Source organism: Manacus candei, unplaced genomic scaffold (assembly GCF_025592945.1).
Source record: "Manacus candei isolate 608988 ecotype Guabito, Panama unplaced genomic scaffold, ASM2559294v1 h1tg000012l, whole genome shotgun sequence".
Taxonomy (NCBI): domain Eukaryota; kingdom Metazoa; phylum Chordata; class Aves; order Passeriformes; family Pipridae; genus Manacus; species Manacus candei.
Genome location: NW_026138060.1, coordinates 854,199 through 875,392, shown reverse-complemented (window position 1 = coordinate 875,392; position 21,194 = coordinate 854,199).

Genomic DNA, 21,194 nt, shown 5'->3' with positions numbered 1-21,194 from the left:
CAGATTCCCTTGCTAAACAGGATGGGCATAGTAGGTAGATAGTGATTTCTGTTCTACCATAAACATACACACAAACATGCACACACTTGTCCTATAGAAAACATGCTGGCACTGATCACAACATCCAGAAGAGTTATGAATAGGTGCAGGAACTCTCTTTGGGCAGAGGATTCCAGCATGGCCAAGTGTCTGTGTCCTGTGTGCCCACCTGACCTTTACACAGAGCAGTGGCGGACTTTTGTGGATATATTTCCCCAGGGGACTGTTACTTTAACTATATATTGCTTTCTAAGTTAAATCATTGGTATAAGCCACTAAGAGTTTTGTTGTTTTGTTGTTTTGGTTTTTTTTCATGTCACTCTAAACTATTATTCCTTTTATTATTTAATTTGAATTAGCTGTTATTGCATAGGTTATTATCAGCTTTTTATCTCCTACGCCCAAGAATCTATATGGATTAAAGTTGTTAAGAGTTCACTTGTATTTCTTTGTTTCTTTCCTGTGCATCCCTAGAAAATGTATTCTAATGTTTTTGGGTAAACCACATCTCACCTATAATCATTATCTGTGTTTTGTTTCTTTTCCCAATACATATCAAAATCACCTCATAGGTTGTACCTGGGCAGAGGTAGTCAAGGTCTTACTTGTCTCAGCAGTGCTTCTGAGTAATCTTTCTTCCATGAAGTCTCACAGTAGAACAAGAATAATATAAAAGTAACTCTTTTATACTGTTTTTGCTGCTTCCAACTATATAAAAACTCAGAAAACATATTTTCTAGTTATATAAAAGCTTAACTCTGGGTTTAGCAGTAGTAAATAAATAACTTTGTGCATTTCCTTTGTTTTAATGCAGACCAACTTTTGTTTGGTTATTAATAGCTCTTAGAGGGCCACCAAACTTCAGTTTTCTCACTGAAATTCTGAAAAGTATCCTAAGGACCAAAGAAGGTTCTCATACATAATTGCCACCTGCCATAAATGCCAGGCAGTCTGGCTTCTACCATGTATTAATAAATTTCAGTAAGCAATCTCCATTTATCACCAAAAAAGATAAGTCTGATTACACTATATGGTTAAGGAATGCAAGCTCAATTTAGCTTCCAAATCATATGAAATATAGAATCTGTAAAATCCGGGCAGGTTAGTCAAATCTAGGAAGATCTAGTAGTCAAATCTAGCCAAATCTGGAAGCCCAGCTAAAATAAAGAGTTCACTCTTTGTGGAAAACTCTGAGGAATATGGTTTGTTCTTGAACTTTACACATGGATCAGTTTGGAAAAACTGAAAAAAAATGGGAAATACTTTCGTATATTGTACAGAAGTAACTTGAAACAAACTAGAATATAATTATTACCTCAAGGTCAGGAAAAAAGCAAAGGTAGCAAAGTAATTTACTAATCTTGGTAAAATGCTCAAATTTTCAAAGCACTGTAAAAATACTAATTCTTATGTCAACGAATGCTGAATGTGCACATTGTTTTCATTACTTTACTGTTGCTTTATCATGTTTCCTGTGATAAGCTGCAATACTTTTTCTAAAAATCTTTTTAAGCTTTGAAGAAGGAGGAGAGGATTTAACCCCTACCAGGAAACTGAATTTTCTCTGTTTTAACTTGCTAGGGTAAAATTATGATTCGTCATGCATATGATGTAGCTATCCAACAGACGTTAAGGCAGAGCAAAGCTTGGATTTCCATTTCTTAACATACCAAAAAGATCTCCAATTTCATTACTTGTAGCCTACAATAAAATAAGCATATCAAAGATGCTGAATCATACATTGCAAAATCAGTTCGGTCTTTAGATTAAAAAAAAATAAAAGGAAAGAAAACAAAATTCTGATAATGAAGTCATCCTTAAACAATGATTTAAATTCATGTCAGTTATTATCATGTTCTCTTGGTCAGCAACTTACTATTTACCTATTCATGAATTATTTATTTTTGTCATGGAGGTGGTCACAAGCAGGTGGTCTGTTTAAAAGAAAATTATTTATTTTAAAAGATTCTTGTGATTGTGGAGAAAACTTTACAAAAGTCACCAGAGGTCCACTGACTAAAGAGATGCACAATAATTCACAGCAGGGAAAAGTCTTGTATTTTTTTTTAATCAGAATTCTCTAAGAATGTACAATACTTAGCAGTGGGAGGTTAAGGGAATACAGTGAGATTTATTTTTAAAAATAGATACCAAATTTTTCTAAAGAAGAGTAGTAAATATGAAATGCGATTGATATATGTTTGAATATATTAAGTAAATGAATTACTATTTACAAAGTTTTGTCCTAAAACATTTTCAAAAATATATTATAAAGTAAATAACAAATGAAGGATTCAGGGAAAATATTTAGCAAATTTATTCAAGAAAGTGTTCCCAATCTGCCACATGCTTGAAAGAAATGGAGGGATAATAACTCTGCACTGCAATTCTAGCAGTGGTACAGATGTTCAACTAAGCTCAGACTATAAGTTCAGTTGTGTTATTATTGCTGTTATTACCTGTATCTCACAGTTTTATAATCAGTTCATACTGAGAAAAATCAATGTTATCTGTCAACACACACACTTTTCCTATAAAACGAGTCAGCAGTCTCTTAAACCTCCTAAATTTCCTACTAAAAAATATTTAATTGCAGCCAAAGTTTTAAATCACTCATAACAACTAATTTGGATGAAATTCATACATATGTTGAGATATCTTGCTTTTGCTGCTTGAGATAACATAATCTAATTACTATCAATCCAAAACCTGTGAGATTTAAATCATTCAGCTTAGCTTTTCATCTTATCTGATCATCAATATTTTACAGTTTTGTCAGCAGCTGGTAATTTACTTACTTTTCACTGAGATAACGTTTTCTTTTTTTCCTCCCTTCTTTTCCCCTCTTTTTTGTTATCTCACTCTTCCTCGTTGTTTTTCACCTCTACTTGTGTCTCATTAGATTTATGGCATCTTCTGTAGGGGCAAAGACATTAAACCTGAAGCAAGGAACTGTATGCTTTCAAAGTTATTTTAAATGTGTTTTTACAGAGGGAAGCTGCAAAGATGAACTGCCTTTCTCCCCAGTAGAAACAAAATTCCTCAGCCATGCTAGATGACAGTGATAAAAAATTGTAAAAAGAGGAAAGCTATTTGCAGGAAAACTTCTGGCAGGAAGACTCTCCTCTTGTGATTCATATCTTCAAGGAAACCAAATAAATCCAGCAATGCACAGGAGACACTAGGATATTAGCAATGCTATAGTTGCATGTAGTATAACAATTTAACATCAGTTTATACTTATTAAAGACTTTTAAAAGCATAGATATTTAGATTTTATAGTAAAGAATATGCTGAAGTTCATTTTATACTTAAAAGAATGTGAAAAGAAAGGTGTTTCCTTTTTTTCTCTGTGTTAAAACTACACACCTAGGATAATAATAAGGTAAAAATCACATTCAAAGACATCTCTTTTGCACAGATATTGTACATAAGACAATAAGCATAAATTAACCTATTAGTAAATTATCACTTCCCTTCACAAAAAGCACATGAAGAATTTAGGCACCATAAGACAAATTTTTCCTAGATGCCAAATATGCTACCAAGTATCCTGTTGGTTCTTCTTCCCAGTATTTTTCAGATAACCTATGGGATTGATGAGGGGAAAAATACTTATAAGAGTAGGGAAAAAAGGTCTATTTGAGTGCAAGGCGAAGAGATGTTCTGCAGATTCTTCCAGGGGACTAACATGGCTCCTGACCCCAGATTCTGATTCTCAGGTGAGGAGTGCTTCTCCAATAAGGAGCAGCAACCTTTTTTCATCTATGCACATACTTTGTAGCTGTTACATTTACTGTCCATCTGCATCTTTTACAGCCAAGAGAAATCCCTCTGTTTTTGCATCCAGGTGTCAAGATGATGAATTGTCTTTCAACATTCACTTTACATAGCTGCAGGCTATTAAGCCAGAACTAAGAAGGATTACAAGTCCTGTAAGTAGTAACGACTAAAAATTCTGAAAACTTGTCTAAGGCAGTAAAGGCAATCTCTCATCATGTTTTTGTTAACATGTTTTAATGGTAGTGTAAGTTCTCTACTATGATGCCAGCATGAGTACTCAAAGGTCAAATTGATTAAATACTGCAAAGGAAGTCATAATGGACTTATTATTCACAATGAACATGTAGCATAAATTGTTTAATAGAAAACTTTATTTTTTCCTAGAAAATCTATTAAACTTTATTTTTTCCTAGACAATCTATTGTAACATAAGTGCTGAGAAAAATTCTCACAACATGCTACATTTCCTCTCTAATATAGTAGCATAGGATAATTCAGTTTGGAAGCGACCTCAGAAAGCCCTAGTTCACCTAAAGCAGGACCAGCTGTAGGGGCAGATCAAGTTACCCAGGGCTTTGTTCATCTGAAAAACTCCAAGACTGGAGGATTTCAGGGACAAGAGATGAAGAATGATGATGGATGGATACGATGGAGAACGCATAACCTTTTGAGGGCTGGGATGTTCCAGTACTCCATTATGTTTATGGTGGTGTTTTTTCACCCTTATATCTAGGCAAGTAATCTCTTTAATGCATGACTTGCCTCTCATTCTTTCACTATGAGCCTCAGTAAAAAGACAAATCCATCTTAATTATAACTTTATAGATGATGAGGAGCTGCTGTTTGGTGCTCCCAAGGCCATCTTTTCTCCAGGTGAAGCAGTCCAGCTCCCTCAGCCTCTCTTTATGAGTCATGTGCTGGAGCTGCTTGATGGTTCCCAGCTGAGCTAAATAAAATTTATCAGTATCCATCTTGAACTGGTGGGCTCTGGACTGGATACTGCATTTCCAGTGCAGTCAAACATGTGATATGTAAAGGGGAGTAACAATGTAAAAGAGAAATTGTACTGTCTCCCTGTTGATAACACCCAGGGTGCTGTTGTCTTTACTGCCAGGCCATGATGCTGCCACCTCAACCCCAAGGCCCTTTTCAGCAGAGCTTCTTCCTAGTCAGTCACTCTTCAGTCTGTTTCACTACAAGGAATTAATCCCTCCTCAATTCTTCCTCCGGATATGTTATAAAGATAACAGAAACCACGTAATAGACTTCTGAGGAACTCCACTTGGAAATAGAGACTTTCAAGTATTGATAATGTAAAGGTAAATGACATCCATGGCTCTCTCTTTATGTCCAGATACGGTCATTTCAGGTCATTTCATCGTGGAAGGCAGTGAGATTGATTAGGTGTGATTTAGCCTTGGTACCTCCACGCTAGCTCTTCCAGTCACCCGCTCCCTCATGTGTTCAGAAATGTGTTCCAAGAGTATTTTCTTCATCATTTTCTCAGGGATTGAAGTGAGAATGACCAGTTTGTATTTCCTATTTCCTCAGCCTGACCTTCTTGCCCTTGTCTGAAGATGAATAGAACATTTGTCTACCTGCAGTCACCAGGAATACAGTCTGAAAGCTGTGACCTTTCAAAGACATTAAAAAACCCAACCTTTCAATGATAGCAGCCAGCACGGTCTGCAACTTCAGGTTCATCCTTTTTGATATACACATATGTGTATATTATTCTGAAGGAAGTTTACTCAGCTGCATGATTGCAATTTCTTTCATTTCTCTGTTTTTCCATTGGAAATTTATATCTTCTCATACAGAACTAAATAAAGAAGGAGATCCCAATCTGAAGTTCCATGGACGCAGAACTCATTTCTCCATAATCAAGCTAAGTAAAATGGTCACGTAAAAGGAAAATGATGGCAAATGTTGATTATTTCATTATTGTTGTATTCATTGTATTAACGATCAAACAAAGATTCTATTTTCCCGAACATTTTAAAATGCAGGACCAGTCCTGTCCTGAAGAGGGGAAAACTGTATTTTTACAAGGTATCTCTGCAAGACATCAAGAGTATGAAAGAGTATAAAATATGCCATTATAAAAGTAGTATAGAGAGATCATGAAGCTGTACTAGATATTCTAAGGATCTATGATGAAAGATAAGAATGTAGAGAAAATCATGCTTTCCTTGTTCTCAGGGGCTCAGTATAAAGACGTTTGTATAAATGTGTATCAAATACTTGGTGCAGGTATACAGGTGTTGGATTCATTTACATCAAGCTTTAAATATCAAATGCTATAATGACAAAAGAGCTGGTAGTGCATAAACCATCTTGGATTAGAAAAAAAAGAGAGCTGTCTTTTCAGTGTTTTCAGGTTCAGTGGTTTACAAACACAACTATTCCAAACACTCCTAAGCTTAACTGTGTGGACAGCTTTTACCTTTTCTGTCTGTGATGCTTCTTTTTTTCTCTGGACAAACATGCCTTGTATTCTAATGGTTAGAACAAGTCCCTGATTGTTGGAAACTCATGAATGTTACTGAGTTTCTGTATGAAAGATATATATTCTGATGTGGTTACTGTGCATATGCATATATATATTTTTTTTCTCTTGCTATGTTTTGAAACAAGAATGAGAAAACTCTGTGAGGAATCCCATCCCATAGGTTGCTAACTTCAGATATAAATTGATCTAGAAATAATTCCACATCTTATAAGAATCTGAGACACAAATATTAGAATACATTACACTCTCATGTTTATACAACTATACATGCATATTTGTGTATATAATAGATATTTATAATTTATATATTTCTATATGCATGCACATACATAAGCATTTTCACTCTTCCATTTTCTTCTTTTTTAAGTCTCTAGGCAGATGAGGAAATACACGTGTTCTGTTTAATTGCTGCATAACTGAACATTCTGAATTACTATTTACTTACTCTTAGTCTGGAACGATATACTCTGATTCAGTAACTAACCAAGGGATCTGACTCCAGCTAAGCTCTCCATAGCTATGATGAGCAAAAGCCAAATTCAACTGCAGTTTCTCTATAGAGATTAAAAAAAAAAAAAAAAAAAAAAAAAGAAAAGAGAAAGAAACTTCTAAGCTGTTTCTGCCTAATTTGGCTAATGTCTTCCTCATTATGTATATCACATCTGTATGGAGAGAGCAAAATAAAATCATTCCTCAGGCAACTGGAATGGTTTGTTGTTGCATTGACTGATCAATACATATTGCTGAAGAGAGCAGGGAAATGGGATTATAATCAAATAACCTTGTTCCTTATAAATAGAAGTGTTAATTAGCATTTTAATTGTGGGACTTGTGCACTACGAATGGCATGTTATATTGTTCTCAGCAGCACAGCACTGTTTTATTTTGAAGTGCCCAATAAGTTAACATTAAATTTAATGGCTTACTCTTCTCATTATACTTATTAGTTTATGAAAAAAAATGAACAAAAGATATGGATAGCTCAGGGCAAAACATATTCTCCCATCTTGTAGAACAACAAACTTCTCTTACATTTGATATATACTGTGAGAACTCTGGAACTATTCCAGTCTTTGGGTGAAACATGGTGTCTTCCTTCTTTACCTGACAGTTCCATGCTTTTCTAGAGAGGGTCTAATTCATCTCTAAAAAACCTCCTCTCAGAAGTCTGATTCCAACCAAACACAGAACAAATCCAGTTCAATGTACCTACCCCTTAAATCATACATCTAGATACAGTGTTTCATGTGAGGATCTACAGTGAGAAATTACACCAAACAGGACTCCTTAGAAGAAATCAACCACTAAGTGTGGGTGAGTTGTTTGGTTAGTTGGTTTGATTTGGTTTGGGGGGGGGGGTATTTTTTTTTTTTTCTCCAGCTTCTGAGATCTTACAATAGAAACACAAATAGTATAGATGAAAAGAACAGAATGCTTACTCCCAGCAGCTGAGGCCATGTTGCTGAAAAGAGGTTGGAGTCATTTACAGTAAAATATTTACCAAAATTATTATCAAATAAAACATTGCTAAATCCGTTTGACTTAGTAGGCTTTGGTGTATAAGTAAGGGTTCTGCTTCCATTTATTGAGATATATCTGTCTTAGCCTGAGAGTTGGCACATATTTCAAGTAATGTTACAGCACTCCCTTCCAACAAACATAATGGATTAGAGTCAAATGAATCTACACAACCTATGAATGATGAAGATAAACAAAGGTAAACCTTGTCCTACCTTGATTGCAGTGAACTTCACTGTACTGACCTCATACTAACAGCTATGAAATAAGTTTGTGAAAGAGAAGTAATTGGAATTCACAGGGACACTTAGATCATTGAATGGTTCGGTAACCTTGGCATTAATATATAAATTGCTTTTGCTTTCAAAATACCACGCACAGAAGAGAGACTATTCAAGTAGCTTAGGGAATACAGCTGCCTTCACCCACACTCTTTATTTAAAAAGATCTGACCTTGCTGTGATGAGAACCTGCCATTAAGGTTACTAAAAATCTGAGAAAGGACAACAAGGATTAAAAACTCTTATATAATTGTGAGACAATGTATGTGCTAATTTATTTTCTCAGAAAATAAATGTCTATTAGGCTCTAGCAAGCTTTTCATTCAAGTCCTTTAGACTGTGCAAAAAGAAAACAATGTCTTACCGGACTGTTAAAAGATACCTTGCTGTTACTTACATGTTACAACCAGAAATAAAAAAGAAAGCAAATGTGGAAAAGCACTGATTCTAACAAAGAAAAGTTTGGAAAAGACATAAAGGAGGTGGCCAGTTACAGATGCAGCACCCTTAGAAACTTTGTTTACTTAACAAAAAGTCTATTTAACTGGAAAAAGAAAAAAAGAACATAATTTAAGGAGTAAAAGTAGAATGGAGATATAGACTGGAAAGAACCTCTGCAGGTCACCTATCCAACCTTATTCAATATACAGCCAAATTCAGTGTTAGAACAGAGTACTCAAGGCCTTGTCCATTCAAGACTTATATTGCAAGATTTCCACAGATCCTTCCAGACTAGGACTTCTCTGAACTTTTCTCTGGTTCTATGAAAATAATAATTTCCTGTATCTTGTATCACTGCATTCTTCATCCTCCTGAGCTTTGGCCTAGTTTCTTTAGTTTTCCTTTTCTGTATTTACAGGTTCTTTTCTTGCAGACTCTCACATTCCATATCAAATCTAACTCCATCCCTTCACAACTGAGTAAAGTCTCTGTGTTCTTCTTATGTGATAAATCCCAGAATTCACCTTCTATGAATATCTTTTTCACGTCTCAACCCAGTCAGGATTTGCCTGTACAACCTACCCTTCTGCTACTCCTGCTCAACTTCTACATAGCAGTCTGGTCCCCTTCTGTGTTCTGATGAGACTGCCCAGCAAGATCAGGCAGGTTTCCTGTGTCCTTTCACCCGGCAGGCAACCTCCCATGGAATTCCAACAGCTGGTTCCCTGGAAAACCTTCAGTTCTTCTGAAATTGGGGATTGTAATTCTACTTGCTCATCTCATTTCTCTTATGATCTTAAATTATCCACCTTCCAGTAGCAGATGCTGAAGTAGCTGAGGCTGCTAGTGATTAATCCTGATCGACAGAAGTATTTTCTTAGCCATCTCACTGAGTTTGTGTATCAAGAAACTAATAAGCACAATCCAGATATTTACCACTTTGCTTGTACCCAACAATTTTACCTACCCAGTAAATATAATAATGGTTATACAAGGGACAGAGACTGTAATCATGAGACACTGGTTATTGAAAAACAACTTCCTCCTCTTTTTGGAGGGACTTGCCAACGTTTCACTGGCAGTAGTATGTTCTCTAGTTTTCAAACCATAAAACTTTGATCAGTTCTCAACCTTTCCTAGAACAAAGATCCATGAATTCAGATTTCTTTCCTGTGTAAGAAATAACCCCCACTTCTCAGCTTTTCTGCTGCCTGTATCCGTCCATGGCAGTGCTTCAGTTATTTAAGCACTATCATCATGTCTTTTTGGACGTTGTTCTTTCCCAGCTATCACCAGGGCATTATGCCCTTTATGTAGGAGCACATCTGCAGTGAAAAAGTCATTCTCATTTAGCCAGAAGTAACGACTTTCCATCCTCTGCCTAACCACACATAGATGTTGGCCAACTCTCCTTCTACACAATGTTCTGGAAGTTCTACTGTAAATAAGGATAAACATTCTGTATGTAATCAATCTGGAATTTTAAAGTAGCAAAGAAATATAATTTGGATCTCTAATTTGAAGCTTAATGCCAATAAAACAAGTAAGCAAAAATGCAAAGTAGTGAAATCCACAAAAAGCAAAATAATTTGTGAAGGCTGTTTGGACCATACAGAATATGTGCACAGGATGCTGTCTCATCATACCAAATGTGCACTAGTTGGGGGGTTACTTAAAGGGAGAATTCAGTGGATTTTTTTCTTATATCATGAGATTAATATACTGTAATCTATGGAGGTAGAAATAAACTTCTGTTTAAATGAGAATATATAGTAGTCACATATGAACAGTAATTGAAATGCATATAGATAACTATATGATATGTAGTGAGCATTGTGAAATATGCATTTGACAAAACACAAAGAACAATACTGACATTATTTAGGAAAATTATTCTGCATAATAGTAGTATAGCTAATGAGAGGTTTTATTTCCTTTTATTAGGAAAAATCTGCGTTACCAAACCTCTTATTGATCTATGACCTAGAATTTTAATGAAAAACAATATTGCTGGCATAGAACGTAATGTTTTCATCTCAGATATAGTGCCATACTTGAAAATCAAAGTAAATTATCAGTAGAAAACTTCAGTACAAGCAATATGAGGTGTTTGTCACCAGGAAAGTGAGATTCAAATTTTATTAGATTTCATTAGTTAATATTCAAATGTGTTTGAAAATAAATTCACTTCTTGAAGTAAAATGATAAACAAACAAACAAACGTAGGGATTTATTTCCAAATTGTGGTATTTCCTTTTCCATCAGTTCAAGTTAAAGAAAAATATTGCTTTTTTTGTTTGTTTCTGAATCTCACTTGTAATTTTGCTACTTTTCATCAGTTTTTCTAATAACCATTTACACTTATTTTCTTTATGGAACATTTAAACATTTTGTTCTTGTACAAGCCTACATTTTTACATCTTTGACATATTTCTATTTTTTTTGTTTTATGGTATCAAATAAAACAACCTTCTGTGGAGATGGGAAGGTGTTTGATCCGATCAGACCTCAGTCTGACTGTGTAATTTCATTCTTGCTGTGCAAGACAGGGTGTGGAGCAGGTACAAAGTAATTATGCAATTAATTGCATGCTGGATGTCGAGATGAATATATATGTAGAAATGTCAAAGAAAATCTATAACTTAAATAAAAAAACCCCAACACTACATTAATGTGTAAAAATTGAAGTCAGGTTTGCAAGATGTATCGAGTGATTCTTTCACTTTGCTCAACTCTGCATGGGTTTTGATGGAGGTTGGTGTTTGGTACCATAAAGAAGAATAAGAAAAAAAAAGATAACAATGTCATTAACCATGCCATAAAAAACCCGTGAAATACATGGGCTTATCTATTTTGAAGAGACGTTCATCTTCTAATATACTTCAACTGCTTCATACTGATAGGTAATAGTTTCTTTTCTGTGTAAAGTGGATTTCCTGCAAAAACATATTTTCTCCTGGAGGGAAGGTTAGACAGAAATCAGTCATCAGTAATAATAAAAAAAAGGTCTGCTAGAGCTTTGTCACCAGGAATGACTGCTCCAAGCGTCCTTCAGCTCTATGTGTCAGTCTCTGAGGGTGTTCTGACCCTGCAGACACATCAGATCTCAACCATCCCACCACCAGGGCTTTACTGGGCAATTACAGGCCTCTGGCATAACCCTGGTCATCATCCCCATCCCAGTCCTGGTCCCATGTTGAGTGTTGCAGGACAGAGTTCTGCTCAAAGGAGGGCATGGTCTAGCTAGTCCCATGGCCATGATCTGCTCCTCACTCCCTCCTGAGGGACAGTCAGACCTCAGTAGTTAAATGTCACTACCAAAATGAAGAAATTTTCCTATGGCTTTTAGAAATGTCTCATCACTAAATATTACATTTTTTTATGCTACTGATCATAAAGGAGGACTTGGCATCTCTCAGGTAGATGGAGATCTCTCAGGTGTCAAAACAGCTGTCAGTTTTTTGGTTTCTAAAGACCACAGGCTGAAGATCAAATGATCTGGAGGTTTACTTTGACTATTACCAGAAAAAACTAAAAACATAACTGCCATAAAGCTGTCGCTCTTAATCATTCTACTTTGTGAAAAGTCAGAAACCAGCACAAAATTTTCACAAAGATCTTATAAAGATGCTTATTCTGATACAGCATTCATTAACAGTGCATGTAAATGAAGATATAAAAAATACATTGTCCTTCACTGCTAGTTATTCAGCTGAGATAGCCTCATTCTCATCCCTTTAGTGCCCAGGGATCTCACCTGATAAAGACTTATGAATAATCTTACAAGTACATGCAGCCAAACAGGCTTCTTTCACTATTTGAAAGGAAAACAAACTACTGCCTAGGCCCTTCTTCATTCATCATGTAATTTGTGGTACACAGATAGGCTGTAATCTAGATTTGTCCAAAATCTTTGTATGTCTATGAAGGAACTACTTCATAAACAGGGTAAGAATATAACATTTCATATAGCCTATAAATAAGTTAAATATAAAGGTAAGGTAAATAAGACAAATGTAAAATAATATCACTGATTTGGTCTTTAGCTCAGGTTTGCTGGATGTTGGATGCAAAGTAAATTGAAAGTCTAAACTGGAGTGAATAGGCATGACTGCACTTTTATTGGTCTTAAGCCTGCAAGGCAGCCATAATAAATGTCTTGCATTTTCCACTCTCAGTTCTGTTATTTGCCTGACCATCAAAGATTAAATTTAAGAGGATGTTTTCCACTTCAATTATCTTTCTGTGGAGATTGTTTCAGGCCTTAAGTAAGAGTATCATGTTATACCTGCAAGCACTGTCGCTTGGTAGTGATAACCATAAACCATCTCTTGACAAGATTATAGAAAAATTTCCTAAGTAAAGGCTCGGTAGACCAAGTTCTTGAGGTGTTTAAAACTAAAATTTGCTAGACCAAATTCTGAAAAATACAATGACTGTTAAGACCTTAATTGACAAGAAAATAAGGTACCTGTCATAAATTTATTGTTAAAATATCAAGTTATTGATTTAATTGTAGTAAATCCCTTCTAATTATACATCTGTTTTGGTTTTGTGGATAGGGTAAAATCTCCCAGAATTATTACCTGAGCATGCTCTTTTATATTTACAGTTCTTCATTTATGAACAAATAGTATATTTTATTTAAAAGGCTAGTGAGAAAATTTACATTTCTTTTGCAAAGCTGTCATGCGTATTTTGAAATTAAATGGGAAACATGAAATACTTGTACTTGAAATATTTACTGTATAATCAGATCAATCACAGGATGTACTGTGCTGAAAAGTATTACCTCCACACTAGAACCACCAAAAATGTGAATAAAAGCAACCTAATACCTGTTAAAAAAAAGTAAGGATTTATAAAGGTTAATGTGTTGCACAGTAGCTATTTGGATAGTTATTATTTTATGAATATGAGAATAATGTCATCCTCTGTCATTGATTATTCCAAAAGTCTGATTTATAGAATGTTGTTACTGGAAGTTGAATAGTATCTTTTCAAAATTAAATTTTACTACAGTGACTACTGAACCATAGTAGGAGTCTCCTTTGCTATTTAGGTTTTCTCTAATGGCTTAATATTTTATATTCATATTGTATGAATGAGATGAGACACAGAAAGTATCATATACAGCATAACACAACAGAGGCATCTGCTTTCTTACCTGACATACTTGGCATTCTTTAGTGAAACCTTCTGTCCAATAAAATTATATTTGAAGCATTTCTCTACCTCTTAGTATTATTCCCAGAGGGAATACTTTTATAGTCATGCTTTCAGCAGTACATAGCAGCCTGTATTTTCACAATATTTGGTTGATGTCTTTTAAATGAGAGATTTTTGAACAGGTATAGTCCCATGCAGCAATGGCTTCTGAGGAAAAGACTCCTACATAATGAATTTCTTTTCAGAATTTTTTATTTATTTTGCCGGATCATTTACTCGTGAAATCATACCTATTTATCACTGGAAAAAAAAGTGACATTGTTTTAAGGTGCAATATCAAGAAGGAGAGGATAAATTTCTGTCTTCATTGTTGCCATTGAGGGGTCATATACATTTGACCATCACTTCATTGAATCTAAAGAAATTTTCAGATCTAGTGCTTCAGCACATGCATATTAATAGATCTTTTATACCAGTTCGTGGTACAATCTGTCTGTAAATACTAATAACAAGTATAACTTATACAGTTATTGGTTGCTATTTATTTTAATTCATTTATTCTCTGTGAAATACATAATTTTCTCTGTTTCAGCAACTTGAAGCTGTATTTTTTCTTATTCACAAGCAATCTATATTTTGGAACTGGAATAGTGTCACTCAAAGTCCCATGACTGGAATATTCTTTTATTTTTCATTTGAAGATGTTGGTCTTCTCTTGAAGCAACAATCTGCCTCTTTTAAAAAAGTGTTGAAGTTTTGTAGTTATCTTAAAAACCAAGAAAGTATTATTTTTGGTCTTAGTTATAGTTTGACTTTGTGTTTTCCCATTGAGAAAAACATGTATTTTTGAATGACGATATGTTTTAGACTTGGCTAGCACTGTTAGTCTCTGCAAGTTCTCAGTTTCCAAATCCCAATATTTGTATTGTAAAATACTGTATTGTATTGAACTAATTTTTGTCTTGGGATAAAAACTCAGAACTTTAATAGTTGTTTCCTACTTCACTGTTACATAACTTCTGCAGTTTAATGATGTTAAAAACATCATTAACTTCACCTTAAAAGAAGGTCGTAAAGAGTAAAAATATCATTTACTTCAGACAAACAGTATAAGCAATTCAGGTTTTAAAAAATACAGTGAAGCATATCAGTCAGCATAGCTTGAAATACAAATGCACATAAAGAACTGGCCTGGTTGTGGCCAGGACAGTGTTAATTTTTTGCAGTAACCTGATGGGGACATGGCTAGGACATGGAGGTTATTCTCTTCCATCTCACTGTTATTGCTGGGCGTGGGCAGAAGGGTTGCCTTCTGATTGAGCAAGTGTGATGGATGGAGGGGTTGGATAACGCTGGTCTGGAACTGGAGGGAGTAGTCAGGGTGGTGTGGATGTGGGTGGATTGAGCTCCATGGTGAGCTTTTCTCCATGTGAATCTCCCTCTCTTTTGTACGCTTTTGTTATTAATATTGTTTCTATCACTGTTCTTTTTCTCATCTCATTGTAATTTCCAGTAAATTTGTCATATCTCAACCTGTGATCTTTACCTTTTGTGCCTCCAATTTTCCTCTCCAGCCTGCCACAGCGCAGGATGGGAAGGTGAATGGACCAAGTAACATAGTTTGGAGACTTTCAGCTGCAACACGAAAATGAGGAGTACCATTCCTAAACCACAACAAGAAGTAAGAAAAATATATTTAAAGGTGACAAACTGAAAGTGGTTTAGTCCATGCAAAGGTTTCCTTTAAAATGATATTTTTCTTATTCATAATGTTTTCCTTTAGTTCATTTATGCAAAAATGAAAATTGATTATGACTTATTCTAATTGTGCCTGTCCCCCAGTCATCAGGGAAACAGAAATTTAAAATAAATGCATGACCTCAAGGAATACACAGTGAGAAAGAAGGGCAGTTTTACTAGTAGCTTTCTTGCAAAGCTGTCATTGATTGATTGTCTTTCTGTATGTCTTCTGGCAAAAATCAATGCTTTCCTTTAAGTAATGCAGTCTTTGGAGAAAGAGAATACATGTTTTGAATATTATAAGAGTCTACCTAGCTGATGGCATCCCCACGAATGACAATTTATTGCTAAATTTCTGATCTATAGGACAAAGATTTGTGGCTGTGAAAGTAAATGTCATTTTAAATTATTGTTGCTATAATATGTGTATTGAGTACTATATGTGCGTGTTCTTATGTGAAGACATTTTTCATTGGTTTGAAAAGGATTGGGATGTGATTGGTCCATGAGTTACTTTACTGTCTTGTGAAGCACTGAAATATTTCCTCATCCGAAGAAGACTAAGGACCTCTCTGGCTAGCACTTGAACATTTGCTTATTCAGTTAGCAGTTTTATTGTTTGTTTTCTTTGAGTTTTTTCATGGTATGCATTTTAATAGAATTATATTCTTGTGAAACATCAACAAAAATTCGATGGAATATTGATACACATGCCAAAATATGGTAGAGAAATTTGTATGTCAAATTTTTAGAAAGAAAGCATTAGTTTGAATCCACAGATTGATAGAGTAACATACTCATTCACTGCATGTCATTAAAACGAAGAGTGATGGAAGTTAAGCAAATAAATAATTTTCAACCTGGTTTTTGTTTATTTAAAACACATTACCTAGCGGTTTATCACTGGAAAAATATTTATCCTAGGATTAATATCTATAGCTGAGAGTCAACTGAAACTAGACATATAGTAGGGATATTACAAACAAATTTGTGTATTAGGGGTAGAAGATACATTTATGGCTAAGTACTGTTAAAAAACAAACAAACAAAAAAACAAAGAGTAAAAAGAGTAAAGCTAGAAATAGCCCTGCAATACACAAATGTGCAATTTTTTGACATAAGATCTTTTGAAGGTTTATTTTCTGTTCCCACTATCCTTTTTCTGGCAATAGGATATGTTAAATTACTGCATAATTTTCCTCATAAATTCAATCATAAACGAAGAGGGACAGGTGTACTTTGAGCTAAAACTAAAACTTTGTATTCCCTTCTAGAGAAGGACTCTTGTTGGATGCACTTTGAGTCATACACTTTCCCTTTGTGGGGATCTAAACCAATTAGAATTTCTTGTTAGAATAATTAATATTTTAAGAATGTAATGAAAATATAACAGTGACTCATTATGAGTCAAAATACAAACATCCAATTCTACCATGAACTATTATTAATACAATCAAGTCCAGCAACAAAACTGTTTGCTGTTTTTCTTTGATGTTAGATTTTCATTCCCTCCTTGGCTTTTCTGCTGTTCCTGAGCTGGCAGAGGCAGGGGTACCCCCCTTCAGATGACACAATGGTATGAATATTCATCACTAAAGTTCCTCTCCCTGTTTGTAGCTATAACCCAAACCCTTTTTAATCCTTACATCTCTAAAAAATTGTCCACATACTTTATTTTTAAAGTAATTTTTTTTTTATATTTTAACTGGAGACCTTCTAAGACCTACACATAAAAACAGCAATTGAGGAGCTGAAAGAACACCCTCCCAGTCCTCCACCATCAGATCAAAAATGTCTATCTTAGTAATCAGGTGTCAGTTTGCCATCTATAGAAATTTTCACAAGCAAATGCTTCACTGTTCAACTAAACTTTACAACTCACAGAATGGTCTAAGCTGTTTTATGGAGAACTGTAAAGATATATTCCAGAGAGAATCTGAACAAATATTTATATCCACACCTAAACAACTCTTTCTTTGGGAAAGTGCTTGAAATTTTTGGCGCTAAAATATCAGAGGTGTTGTTCTGGACGGGAACATCAGAAGCACTGCAAAAATCCATTCCTCTTGAAGCTGTCAGGTGCAACATAGATACTGTGAAATATCTGGAAAACAAATCTGTTTTACTATGAGAGGTATGCAGCATTCATCAATTCATTTTCCAGTGCCAGCTTCTATATAACTCAGAAATTATGACGCTATCGTTCATTGTTCCTTCACAGATGATAATGGAATAATAAATTCAGCCACTGATGCTAAATGCTTACACAATGGAATCTGCCAAAATCCTGAATCAGCTGAGCTAACATCTGTTAAACTTCAGGCACAGGATAAATTTCTTAAAATATAAAAAAATATAGCTCTGAGTATACTTGGAATAAGTTTGCATTTTATATACTTCCTTAGTGAGACTAATGTTTCTACTTAAAATTGAACCACAGTCACACAATACTACTTGTAGTCTTGTTTAAGATGCTCAATGACAAATAAAATGCTTAAACTTCACTCACTGTTATTTTTCTCCTGTTTGAGTTATGTTCATTGATCCTTTTTAAAACTCATTGAAAGCAGGTGATAGTGATGCATTCTTTGTCAAACAATAGAGCTGCATACCTCTTAACATAAACCATTTTTAGAGAAAACAGGCACAAAATACTTGTAATGCATGTATTGTGTCCTTTACTGAAATATAATAATCTTTATAGATTAAAAAAACTTGTTTCTCTATGGTCATGTCATAGTGAACTAGTAATTTCATTTGGATTGCAACTTCATCTTTTGATAGTGTTTCCTTTATACCAGCAATAAGGGGCAGTATAATGAGTTAATAGAATTTTATGCAACATCCTTAGTTGTCTATTGTATACAGTGTTTTACACAACCAATCATCTTTTCAGAATCTTACTTTATAACATTAATGGGATGTTGATTTACTTAACCATCAGCTACAGTAACTGCAGGTAAAATAATTGAGTGAAGGAGTTGATACCTCTGGTGGCAGCCACGGGTGGTGCCACCATAATTGCTAAGAAGTAAGTGACCTCTGTGAAGATGAGTCATCTAATGGTAACACACCTTACTCCTTCCCTGAACCAATAATTTCATTTTGCATAGCACCCTGCCTTTTATCAAACATTCAGGAAACAGATTTCAGGTTTTGGCAGTCCCTGATGGACAAACGAATACGGCAACTTTTTCCAACTCCTGACTTCTACCAGAGCATTGTATTAATAGAAGCTGTAAAATGTCTTCTGACAACTATAATATTTATCATGAATATTCCTGATATAATAAGAATAATTAAAATTATTCCTCTCAAGTAACTTCAGTAATTTTCATCAGGGATTGCAAGACTAAGTTTACATGACATATTTTGGTTCTATGACTTTGAAACATTTTGTAAGACTATTTTTATGAGACTATAAATTTTAGAACCAGGATGGAAATATTCACATCCAGTGGACAGTGGAACATGAATTATTTTTCATCACTACTCTACAATATTGAATTTGAAAATCACAGAATTCAAGAATGACAACAGGAGAATTCACTGTTGCCTTTCTCTCAGTAGAAATATTCAACTGAAGCGCTTTAGAGTCTTGAAAGTATAATTAGATAGTAGAATAAAGCAAATAAAATCAACAGAAAGCATAAAGGAACTAACACAAAACAGATTAGTCTATCATGTTCAATTTATCAATGAAGAAAAAACAGTATTATAGGATTGTAACAGTCATTGATGTAAAGTTCACAATAAAGTGCATATAACTAGGATTAGTGGAACAAAATTGCTATCAAAATAGGATATTTCCTAGTTCTCTGTTAAAGACAGAGGTTTTTTTTCCAAAAGTTGAAAAGAATATTTGTCAATTTACAGTACTACTGTGACTCATATAATCAAAGGACATTTTTTTAAGGCATAAAGATTATATGTACTGATAGATTTGCATTGCCTGTTGCACCATTTGATCATGATATGCTAAAGAAAAGTGGCAAGTAACCATGTGCGTAGCAAGACAAAAGGTTAAAATTTTTTGGATGAAATTTGGAGGTCTGAAAAGTTTTCCAAATCCTGTGTACCATCTGTGTAAATTTACATTAGGAAATGAAGATACAAAATTAATACCCAGATTTTAAGAAACAGTACTAAATCAAATGTAGAGGTCACCTAAGTTCAAAGTCTCCGCATTAGAAAAACTATCTGTCTTCCCAGAACCCTGTTAGAATTAATCAAATTGTCTGACTTAAACTTTATTGAAAGGAACAGTTACATAGACACACAAAGCATGGAAAACATCAGCCCAAACAAATGTTTTTTGAATACTATACGCACATATTTTTATTATAATATAATATTACTGAAGTCCGTTTACTTTGTTTACTTTCTGTGAAGGCCTCCTAATAGATGTAATTGAGCACACGGCAGAGAAAACTACAGAAACTAATAAAAAAGTTAAATCTATTTGATTTTATTTATATATGTGAACTGAACTATGTAAAAATAATGTCAATGTCATCAGAGATCAGTTACAGGAATGATACTGACAAATATGGACTATCTGTCACCAACATCAAAAAAATAATAAATTCTTAACTGGAACATTTAGTTTGATTTTCATCAAGTATCCTTGATTAGTCATGAGATTTTCTTTTCATTGTGAATATTTAGTTAACTCTAAATCAAAATTCCCTCTTCTTTCCTTTCCCTGTAGGAAGCAACCTATATGGTGCTGATCATTAGCCACTGAAAGAAATTATGTTTTTCCCTTTGTTGATAATGATCTAATTGTTTCTTCTCTTCTGCTCCTTCTTTAGCCATTCTGAGAAACAAATTTTATAGCAAATCTACCAACTGTCCTGCTGCCTTTGACAACATTAGTTGGTATTCACACTATACAGTTTGTTTGCTTGTTGGCTTATGGATTCTGTGATTTTTTCGAGCTTTAGTCATAAAGAACTCCTACAAAAACCTGTTCCACAAAATCCCTAGATAACTTTTCATTTAACTAGACAACCTGTACACTTGGCTGCTAGTAATGCTCTTCTCACTACAATTAAAGTTCATACGGTTAGAATTTAGGTCTTAGATTTAGAATATAAATCTAATAATTACTGAAAAAGCTCTGAGAAATATAATTTTTATTCTGGAATAATGTAATAGCTGAACTGAGTAAATAACTTTCTAAGTGAAAAAAGTGTCACAAGAAGCTTCAGTAGTTTTATTTTTCAGTAGAGTCCAACTGATAGTATCATCTTTTCTCAATTTCTCAATTTTATCTGCACTGACAGATATATTTAGAATTCCTTGGACTGACTTTCTACCTCCCCTCACCCGATTGACCTTAATTTCTACTGTTAAGAGCTATGTTTAGGGAGTCATAATTATATATGTGCTCATGTCATAAAAAATGTGATATCTGGATATGTGGTAAATATGAAAAATGTCCTACTTTCTGTGCAATGTACCTGTGGGAAATAAAATCTGCACACTCTCTAGAGAACTTTACAGTCAGAATTGTGTGTGATCATTCTTACTATATAAAACTTCCCTTTGGAAGACTGTTTTCAGCTACACGTAAAATTGTATCAATATCTAATTATTCAGAATGTGATTTTCCATGCATGATATCTCCTTAGGTTCAATTTAGTAAAGTGCAGGGAAAAGTGGTTGAACTACTTCCAAGAACAAAAATGAGCAAACAAATTAGGTAC